Raw genomic sequence first — 11,412 nt, 5'->3', positions numbered from 1 at the left:
GCAACCTGTAAGGAGGTTTTTAACCAGTAGAAAGTTTTTGAATTCTCTCATCATTACAGGGAATCATAGAAATGCATGGAAAAGACAGAGCAGGCAAATTTTGCTTATTTATCTCAAATATTAAGCAGGCAAATCAAACTGGTGTGTGCTTACAGTTTATTACAGTTATTACTTGAACATCTACTTTATATAAGGGACTGCAATGCATTCTGGTTCATATTGCCTATAGTATAGAACTGAGAGCTAATGTCGCTATTTTAAATGGCCATAGGTCTTCGTCGTTGCACCTTTTCTTTTTGAAATGTAATATTTTTCTTACCTGCACTTTATTTGATGCTGAGTCCTTTGGAAGGGGCAGTGGGGGCTCCATGCCTGGCAGTTGTATCTTATCACACGAGAAAGGGTATGTCAGCGTGCTCTATCAATTCTGATGCCTTATGCAAACCTACAGGGGCTTTGCTTTCCCTGTGGACACAAGCAGGGACTGGATTCATGGGTCATGACCCACAGCACACATCTTCCAGTTTGATCACATGGCTGTTTGGAGCCCCCAGGTATAATATCTTCTGAGCCATGCCTTCAGTGTCCTTCTGTATGGAGGAAGGACCTTTCCTCACCATCCCCCCTCGTCTGCCTACTTTCTGGCCTCAGCTGACACTCCGGAGATGGAGATTCCCTGGCCCTTCTGCTTCGTGCAAGAGGAACAACCTCTCTTTGGGTGCTCCCAGCTATTCATCCCTTTCACTCCTTAAGTGGAGCTGAACAACTGCAGGACTGCGTTTAAGAGCTAAAAATGTAGGCACCTCGGTGCCCCCTGCCGTCACCCATCCTCACACTCCCCTTGCGATGGCAGGCGGCAGAGGCTAGTGAGACATTTGCACTCCGCGCCTGCTTGCCCCTTAGCTCCACAGCTAGGGCATGCCTGCCACAAAGGGTCCCCCCCAGCCAAGTGGCATTCTGGGTCAGTGGGAGTTTGGGCTGTTGTCTGGTGCCGTTTTGTCTGCCTGTTTACCAAGCCAAACTGTGTGTGGCTCAGAGCACACTGAAGAGGGACGTTCTGTTCCAGACTTGCAGTCTCTGCTTCTCTCTTTGTTGGGGCTAGCGGGGTAGAGAAGCATGAGAATGGTTTTTCCCCCAGTGCCCTCTCTTGCATTTAGAAAAGCCCTGCTCAGGATGCAGAAGAGCCCTCTGTGGCATTCTCGTCTTCCAGAATTCCTGAGCGTGAGCACTGCCCAATTACATGCGCTGAGGTGCAAATTATGTGCAACATTAAACTGCCTATACATAGGTCAGTATCAAACAGGAAATGAAATGACATAGTGTTGTGATAATTTCCGAGTCAAACAACACATATTAAAAAGGCCTACAAAAGCAAGACATCATAGGAAAAATATTAAAATTGTATCATAATCCACAGTTTTGTTCTCCCTTCTCCCTCATTTTGTCGTCTAGCTCTTATCTCCACTTACATATACTGCCCCAAAATCTTTCTGGAAAGAAAGAGGTCCATTGTAAATAAAGAGAACTCTTGGATCCCAACCTTGTCATCCAGTCCCTTCCAGCCCAGGCGGGACTGTGCAACATGAATTTTTTTTTTTTTTTTTTTTTAGTCAACACCACAATGGTTGCAGGGCTGGGAATAGAGACACAAATTGCTCTAAGTTCACAGGCGTCCACCAGGAAATCCAAATAGATTTGGGTAGAACATGGGGAGGGGGAGAGGAGAGGAAACTTCCTAGGGAAGAAACTCAATGGCGGAAGTTAAAGAGGAGAGAAGCTCTCTTGTCTGCTCATTTGTGATTGTACCAGACAGGGAGATGGAAGGTGCATTCACTGAGAACAGGGACAGAGGGACATCCACCAAGGGGACATGGTGGGAAAGCTGTGGTGAGGAAAACATTTGCATAAACACCCAGCAAATGATTCTCTGGAAATGATACCAGAACCCCCTGTAGAAAGAACTAAGGAAATGTCATTGAATTGTGCAATTTGGGCTGCTTAAAAACACCACGAACATATGTTTGTGCTCAATACTGGATACCCGATTGTCTCTCTGATCTGTGGCCTGGAGGTTGTCTCCAAAGCCACAGCAACCTGGTGGCAGCCAACCCTGGCATCTTGGGTTCCTGCGGTAAGAGAACTTGGCAAGCCCTGCACCAGATGCCTACCTGATTCAGGATTGTTGAATGAACCGAGTAGTTTCCTGCTTGCTTGTAACTTCACTCCTTTTAAGGTCAAAGCCAGGAAGAAGATTTCCCTTGGTTCAAGCTGAGGGAGGGTCCCACCTGGGAGTCAGTCCAGGGCAAACCAATGCTGACTGAGAGGGGCAGACATCAGAACGGTGGCGCCCCCGTGTGTCAGGCACCATGCTTTACATGTGTCATTCTTCATCACAACCTTACAAAGGAGATAAACTCATCCCACTGTACCATCAAGAATCTGCAGTTCCTTAGAATCCCAGGTGCTTTGTACATGCCATTCAGCAAGGCTGTATTTTGTGACCTGTACTTAAGGTGTGGCCTTACAGGGACTGGGGGAAAAGCCAGGCAGGGAGGGTGGAAACAGGAGGAGGTAGGTGCTCCTGCCAAGAAGGCCTGAGACACGCTACATGCCCTCAGCCCCGGCCAGTGCCACTGAGGCAGAAGGCTGCACAGGTGTGGCGTGGAGGTGGCTCCAGGATGAGGTCCATAAATACGTGTTATGGCTGAGCTAATTGAGTGAATTAATGAAAAGCAAACATATGGGCAGAAGTTGGAAATGCTGGACAGCTCCAGAGTGGTTAAAAGTGCAAATTTTGATGTTAGACCTTGGGCAAGTTATTTAAACTCTCCAAGCCTCAGTTTGCTCATCTATGAAATGGGGATAATGGCACAATAGTTACCTCACAGGATTTTCCTGATGGTTAAGTCACTAATACATAAAGGTGGTGTTCACTTTGGCAGCACATATACTAAAATTGGAACGATACAGAGAAGATTAGCATGGCCCCTGCGCAAGGATGACACGCAAATTCGTGAAGTGTTCCATATTTTTTAATGAATTAATAAGAGAATATTAAATTATATTCAGTATCTGATGTTTTGCAAGGCTGAGATTTGTATTTAAATTGGTCAAAGTAAATAAAACACTTAGTCTCTTAGAGGACACAGAAAAAAAAAAATACATAAAGGTGCTTAGCACAGTGCCCGGAGACGGGGTGAATGCCCGACCACTTGTGGCATCTCTTATCTTTCTCATTGTCTTCATTATCCTGATGAGCACCAGGAGGGGCTGTGGCCCATTTGCATGAGGCAGGTGGAAACACCAGTGTGATTTCTTTTATTCCTAAAGCAGACCCCTCACACTTTCCTCTTGTGACTCATTCTCTCTTTCAGGGTAACACTAGGAGCTTGTTTTCTCCTTATTTTACCAGGAAAAAGTGTTAGAACGAGATTTGCCTGAACCTCCAAACTCTTTTTTTTTAATTTCAGCTTATCATGGGGGTACAAAAGTTCAGGTTATATATATTGCCCATGTCCCTCCCATCCCCCCGAGTCAGAGCTTCAAGCGTGTCCATTCCCCAGACAGTGCACATCGCACTCATCATGTAGGTATGCACCCATCCCCTCCCCCCAGCCCCCACCTCAGTCCGAAACCCAGTTGGTGTTATTCCCAAATGTGCACTTAGGTGATGATCAGGGAAACCAATTTGCTGGTCAAACTCTTATCATGAACGTGGACCTACGGGCTCCAAAGGCCGCAGACACCTGGCCTCGGAGGCGCCCCAGGGGGCAGGCTGACACCTGCCCCAGACAAGGAGCGCTGCATTCTGGCGGGTGTCCAGCGGGTGGAGCCAGAGAGCCCCCGGCGGCTGCCCAGCGCTAAGGACCAGCTGCACATCCAAGCAGAGGCCCAGATGGAAGGGAGACCTGTGCCATCCGCACGGCTCTCTGTGGGAGTTTTCTTTTCCATCCTGTGCTCATAGAAGTGCACCTGAGTTGCTTAGATTTCTGCCACAACAGAACAAGCCACAAAACTGAAATTCAAGAAGAAAGGAAAAGGAAGAGATTTTTAAATTCCATTTTAGATTCTCCTGCTGTGGAATGTTTGCCTCCTGACTTTTAAAAAGACAGCAGAGTGTGTGCTGGGAGTCTCACCTCGAAAGAGGGACATTCCAGGGAAACACTGGTATTTTTGTTCTCTCCTCTCTGGGAAAAAGGGCGGTTGGTTTACAGAAAACAAGTTGCACATATCTTGTCTTCCCCGCCCTCCCGCCACACCCCTCGGGCCCTTGCTTGGATTCTCACCTGCGCAGAAGGTGTCGCGTCTAAGAGAAAATTCTACCCCAGGAGCAGTCACCGGGCTCCCAAATCCACACTCCAGCGACGTGTCCCATGGTTTTTGATTTAAGTGACACTATGTTGATCCTTTTCAGTTATAAATCTTTCCAAAAATATTTCAGGGACAGGGTAGGGGCTAGAGGAAACAGCACGGAGAAGAAAGAGGAGAATTTGGAGTAGGATTAGTGGTGGGCAAGGAACTCGGAGCATCGTGGACGCGATGGCAAAGTCGTTGGCACCGTATCAAGAAGAGAGAAAGAGAGAGAGAGATCAGGTATGGAAGCAGGGGACCAGCTCCTGGGCAGTGCTTTGGCACTGGTGCCTGCAGTGGGAGGAGAAAGCGGGGCCCAAGACTGCAGAGCGAGGCTCAGAGTATAAAACTGTTAGGTGCCTCCCGCCAGCCCTATCTCCTGTGAAGGCCTCTCCCTCTCCCTGGAGCCCGGCGAGCCTTATCGGCCACTGCCTTCTGCCGCCGGGAGCCAGCCCGAGTGTAAGTACCCTCCTCACTTCTGTTAATTTCCAACTGTTCATTGTTCGGGGCTTGGCTGCTTAGTCCTCTGTCACTTTCGCTCTTTTTCTCTTTCCTATTTTTTTTTTTTTTTTTTAATGAAGAAAACGTCTCAGATCGCCCGGACTGATTAGAAGCAGCAAAGTCAGAGTTCTGGCAGACTTAGAAAGCAATTTGCCAAAGCCACAGGTTTCTTCCTGGAAGTTTAAAAGCGGTGTCTCTATTCATGATTTCGGAAGCAAGGTGGAGGCAGCACCTGGGCTGGGGGGCACGAGGGTTTGCGGCGAGGTGTGCACAGTGTCCTAAATGACTCCGGTTCACGCTGTTAGGAGTGTCGGGCCGCGTTCCCGAAATAAGTGAAGTTGGAGACAAGTATCTACGTGACTCAAAAGAAAAAAATGGGGCACTGGGAATGGCCCTTTCCGGTGATGGATTTATAGATTCTGCTGCTTGTGCCGTCAGGCTGGAGGGAGTGCGCCTGTGTACCCGCGGGGAGCGCTCGCCAGTCCCGCCTGAAGCCACGAATCTGGCAGCTTCCTTGCAGCCGCGCTTCCTGCGTGTGGATTCAGGGCTCCTGGGGGTGGCGTCTTCTGAGCACGGAAGCATTGTCATCAGGAGACAAGAATACCTGACTGCGTTTCCTTCCTTTCTGATTACAGCTTTAAAGAAAACTGAGCACCTCCTGCCACTTAAAAGCAAAAACTACCTGAAATAAAGATTGTAGTAAGTACCAAATACACGTCAATGTGACGGTCTCTTTATTATGATAGAGCATGAAAGTTTAAGTGCCTTCTTCTATGTCCATATCCAAAACTTTGTACTATTTTTAAAAGTGATACTTGAGGCATGAAAAATTGAAGAGTTTTAGGTCTCTCCAATTGCACAAATTTCTAATATATGCTGACAGAAGAATGTATTTTATTTTGTGCAATAAAATAGAGAATATTAGTTGAATTGAAATCTTGATATTGCCCAGTAGTACTGCCTCGTTTCACGAATGATCTGGGCTATGAAAAGTGATTTTTGACTGCTGTTGGGATGCTCATCAGGTACAGCTTCCAGAATATTCTTGGGACATTAACTTCAGCGCACACAAGGCTTGTTGTGGATGTGTCAGCAATGTAGGAGGGTGAGGCTCACTTTGAGGCCCAGGGAGACATTTGTTTGTCAGAGTAACTGCTTCCGGCAAGGGACTAGAGTCAAAGTGGGGTGGCAGAACCCTTCCCTTCGTGCTGTTGTTCAACCCCCACGCCAGGGTTACTTCAAGGCAACTGTGAAGACAGGCTGTGTCCACTGCACCACCGAGTTCTGGCACCCACTGCAGACTCCAGCACACAGAAGTTGCTCTTTTACTATCTGTTGACTTGAACAGAATCTCAGGTGGCATTAATGTGCCTGGCCCCAGACTGGAAGACAAAGAACCATCAGGGCCAAGCTATTCCATAAGGCTCACTCCACCTGCTGCTTGCTGAGTAAACTTGCATGGTTTCCACTCTGAACCTCAGTTTTTTCTTCTATAAAATGAAGGCTTGAACTGTGTGCACTCCAAAATCCTTTCTAGCTCTCAAATTTTTCTGTCTCTTGGCTCTAAGAAAATATTGATGTTCAGCTCAAGGATGTAGTTCCCCTCAAAGTGCACGATTTCGGTGGTAGGAGAAAGGCAGCACTAGCAGGGGTGCAAGAGGTAGGCATCTACTCTGAGAGAATGTCACTACCTGGCTTGTCTTTTTCTTTCATTCTTGTTTCTTTGTTTTTAACCTGGTAGAAGATGAGAGCCCTGCCATTGGGTTTCTTAATGTTGCTCTTTATTAAACAAAAATATTCATAATGCAACCCTGAAACCCATCAGTCTGGTACATAACTAGCCAGGTAGTTTACCATGGATAAATACACACACATAATTTTTTCCTAAGACATGTCAGAAATATTTTCCAAAATTGTGGATTTCTCTGAGTCACTCTGGCAGAATGTAAGTTTTCAGGATTCAGGCCAAGTCAGGAGAAGAAAGTAAAATTAAAATAAATAAAAGGAGGTGGAAAAAGAGAAATACCACAGACACAACTTTTTTGGAACTTCTGAAGTAAGAATGATATTTTTGGATGCAGTGAAAGTTAGGAAAAAAAAAAAGAAAAAAAATTTATGAAAAGCTGCCATACCTGTTGAATTCAACTAAAAATTGTTTATTATTAACAAAATGATAGCCGATATTTAAGAATTCTTATTCAAGTACAAGAAAAAAATGCCATTTAGCAGTCTCTTAAACTGGGCTTTTGCTGTGCATACAAAACATGGCTAGTATCTTGCTACAGAAAATAGAGCCCACCTCATTCTTGTCACACTTGATAAAGAACAGCAAGGCCAGGGCAACTTGTCACATTGGTCCCAAGATGGAGCTCTAACAATGTGCCCTGAGCGTTTCAGAGCCCAAAGCCCATCCTCTCTCCTAGAACAGGCTTCAGCTCCACCAACCTCCTGCCCATGGGGACACGCAACAGAGCAAAATCCATGCGTTGGTCTCTGTGCAGGACAGCTTGGCATTTTTGTTTGTTTGTTTGTTTGTTTGTTTTAAGCAAAGTAAAGGAACATCTACTTTCTGTGGCCAGCTCGTTGGCTCTCCACCCCCTGTGCTCTCTTTGCTGTTGGAGAAGTTGCCTTCTTTGGCATTAGAGTTCTCGGTGGGGCCACGTGGTCCCTCCCCGGGAACCCCCCCAGGCGGGCTGCAGCCGCCCTCCACTTGCCTTCCAGGTGCTCAGCAGAGCCAGGGCGTGCATCCTGCTGATTCACATAATTTTGCCCTTTGTCACGTGTTGAGGAAAAGGAAGGATGATTGGTGCCACTGGTGATGCCCAACATAGTCCTCTTTGGACGTTCCCTTCTGAAAATAAAGCTGGTGAGGAAGCGCGCGGAGGCTTGGCCCTGGCCGACAGGTCGCAGGAACAGGTACGCTTCCTTCTGCATCCTCTGTCTGGGGGAACCTGGGCGCTTGCTCCAAGCCCCGGTGTGTCTTCTCTGGGCAGAGCCTGGGAAGTAGGGCTCAGCCACTCTGCTGAGCTGTGGGCTGTGGGCTGAGCCAGAAGCACAGGGGTCTCGATCCAGAAGGTCACGTGGCACCCACCTTGGTTTGGAGGCTGGATCATTGAGCTAGGGTGTTTTGACTGCAGTGGAAAAGCCAGGAGTAAGTAGTCTGGGGTTTTACATTTATCCTGCTTCTATGTTATTAGAGTTGCCTTTATTTTATTGTCCACTCTTCTCAGTTGAAATGCAATGGCCTACTTTGCAGGAGGTGAGGTGTTTGAGGGTCAATAGAAGATCCTTGGTCCATAGCCTTGCGTTGCCTTCCCAATTAGCATGTGCAGATTCTTAAAGTTCCCTAAGGAAATGCAAGTATTCTAGCATGATAAAATTCTAGTGGGAACCGCAACTTTAAGTTATTGATTGCTCCTTAGCACTTCTCATGCCTGAGTTCTGGAGCCGGTAGTCAGGGCTCCCAGGGGCTCCAAAGGGTTCAACAGTTCAGAAGAAATGGTTTCTGGGGGACTCAAACAGCAGCCACTGCCTGCTGAAGTCGTGGGAGCACCCCTCTCTCTAGGACATCATTGCCCTACAATCCATCCCAACATGCAGATATTGGAGACACAAATCACTATAAGTCTTCCAAATGTTGAGCTGTGGATTTGGACAAAGCTAGTTTAATCTTTACTTAACTTTAGGTGGCTCAACAGGGGATCAGGCCATTCAGGTTCTCAATCACGTCTGGCTGGTTATATTATCGGGTTTCGAATCTGTATCTCCAGAATCTCTGGGGTGATGGGATATTTAAAACCCTCTAAAATAAATACGTTATGCTGGAAATTTTGAGAACATGAATTTGTTTATTCTGAAATAGCCCAGGTACCTGCTTTTGTGGTTGATGAAAAATGCCACTTTAATGTTGTTCCTTGATGCTTCGACTTTAGGGCTTGATACATTCGGTTACAGAAACTCAAGGCAGTTGTGTCTTTGAGCTTCTTGTTGTTGCCTGGGCTGAAAGCCTGATGCCTCTTGTAAGCTGGTGTGGTTTTGAGAATGGATTGCTGTAGCAGAGGCAGGGCCTTACCGAGCAATATTTTCAGTTATGAGATTTGAAGAGGGACATATCTGAAAATAAATGATAGCCATCACGTACTCAGATTATAAAATGAAAGATGATTTTTTTTCATAAATGCATAATTATTCAAACAGTTGTACATCTTTAACTATGGAGCCAGCAGAGCTCCTTATGGACTTAGTTTTGGCTTCCAATCTCTAGGATTCACTGGAAATCTCACAGATGTTGGTGTCTAACATTGTTTTGCCAAGACAAAAGGAGCTTGGTCTGCAATGCACTGTATGAATGGCTTCTGCTCTGTGCAATGATTAACAGTTTGCCATTGTTTAAAACATAGTTGGGCAGTGAAGTAACATAATGGAAGTGTAATTGTTAGCAATAAATCAGTTACCCACATTGATTTCCATACTGAGATTAATAGAAGCCAAAACTAGAGTCAGGATTTTTTAAAAATAGACAGAACTTTATTATCTGTTAGTCACTATTTGTTGGATATGGTACGTGGAACAATGATGGGGCAAGGAATAGCCATGGGGATGGTTTGATCACAGCCTGGTGACTGGAAAAAGACAAGCTGGTTTCTCTGCTTGGGCTTTGGGTATTTCCTTGGCCGTGTCCTGTTTGGTTGCAGCTTTGGCATTCCATTATTGTGCCTTCGGGGGTCTGATGGTTTGGGCATTTGCCTGCTTTGCACTGACCTTGGCTTTTCTTACAACTCAAGGTGATTTTACCATTGTCTTCCTCCCTCTGCCTACCCTGGGATTATGGCACTGGTATTCCTTTGTATCTCCCATCAGCACCATGAAACCTCCATTTTCGTCTCCAGGATACCATATTCTGGTGATGTTGGTGCTTTCCTTTTACATACTTATCATGAGACGTGTATAGGCTCATAGTGAACACAAGTCATGGTTATATTGTTTATATTTTCCCAGGGCATGTTTACTATTAATATAATCACGCCTTGTACATTCTTCTATTATATAATCCTTTAATTACAACTCTTTGGTTTTCAACAGCTTTGTCCAATTCCATCTTTCCTAGTTTCTATACCTTTGTGGAATGTCATTCCTGCTTGTTTTCACACATTTAAATAAAAAAAGTAAAGACCTTCTGAGGCAGCTACATGATATAAGGACAAATTCAAGCCATCTTTGACTTGGAGAGTATGGGGATGCTGTGTCAACACACACAAACTGTTGTAAAAATTTCTTCCCTTTCAAATCTTTAAAAATAAAACTTTTTTCCTACACAATGAGTGCATTGCGCACCGTTTGGGGAGCGGTAACACTTGAAGGTGCTGACTTGGGAAGGGGGCGTGGGGAAGGGAGGGATATATAATAAAAAAAAAAGTTTTTATTAATTCATCTGGCAAATTTTTTAAGTTCAAGGGGATATATTTCTTTTAAAAAAATTGTTGTCCTCTGTATTAAATCACATTTTGTGTATTAAATATGTTTCCCCTGGGAAAAAAAGAAAAAAGAAAAAAGAAAAATGTGCTCTATTTGATTAAATGCTTAGGACAAAAAAAAAAAAAAAGATTTTCCTTGTATAGTCTCTTACTTTCATAATCATTTACTTCCTACACAACAGAGATTTTCTTAAAAATAAAGCTATATAAAAAAAAAAAGCTATAAAGTCTCTATCAGCCAACTGCACATATAAACTTTATGTGGTCACTGATTTAAACAAATTGTTAAAAATAAAAATAAAATAATGGCATTTATGAGTCAAAAAAAAAAAACCATTAAAATGATTGTGTTATTTGAAGACAGAAGCATTATAAAAATATCAATATATATTTTGCACATTTAATTAATTTGCCCTTCTATAAATAACTCCTAGCTGTTTATTGCCTATTAACTATTCCTATTGTTGCTTTGCTTAAAGTATAGCAGTTACATAAAAGGAAAGTAAATGATACAAAATAATCTATAATTAAAAAAATATTTTTCAAAAAAAAACAACAAAACTTTTTGTTTGTGAAATAAAATTTTAATTTACAAAGACTGCTTATCTTGGACCAGTCTGCACTAGCTTAGTCAGCAGGCCATTTTGTAACCTGATTTCTTGCCCTGTGACTGGCAACATGAAGCTTGAGCACTTGATTTGAGCTCTTTCTATATTATTTGACTCATTATGTTGACATGAACTGTTTTTCAGTCTTCTCAAGTAGACTGAACTCCTTGAGTACAGGAAGTGGGAGATCAATCAATGCTTGTTGAACTAGAAACTGAACTCTGAAATTAAAGATCAGAACATTCTCATGATAGCATGAGAGACATCAATCACAAAGGTAGTGTGGGATTTGGGTTTGGGTAATCATCTCCGTGATGGTATTTCAGGAGGAAAATGGCACTTTCTTAGTCCTATGGGACATCATGGTCCAGATCTTCTGTGGCTACTCTAGAAGCCACAGAATTACGCACAGCCAGAAACCAATCTAGAGTGTTCTGCATTAGGGATATTTATGAGCTCTGTCCTTCCCCAAGGAGCCA

The 11,412-nt window shown here is 44.3% G+C and overlaps 1 non-coding gene across 1 annotated transcript; it reads left to right on the top strand.

The window, feature by feature from the left end:
• Positions 1-2,926: 2,926 nt before the first annotated feature.
• On the top strand, positions 2,927-3,033 carry LOC138383581 (U6 spliceosomal RNA). Its single transcript, XR_011233637.1, has one exon. It is a non-coding gene; the product is annotated as a U6 spliceosomal RNA (small nuclear RNA).
• Positions 3,034-11,412: the final 8,379 nt, after the last annotated feature.

The sequence above is a fragment of the Eulemur rufifrons genome, chromosome 5 (assembly GCF_041146395.1).
Source record: "Eulemur rufifrons isolate Redbay chromosome 5, OSU_ERuf_1, whole genome shotgun sequence".
NCBI classification, from domain to species: Eukaryota; Metazoa; Chordata; class Mammalia; order Primates; family Lemuridae; genus Eulemur; species Eulemur rufifrons.
This window is presented reverse-complemented; position numbering and strand designations above follow the sequence as displayed.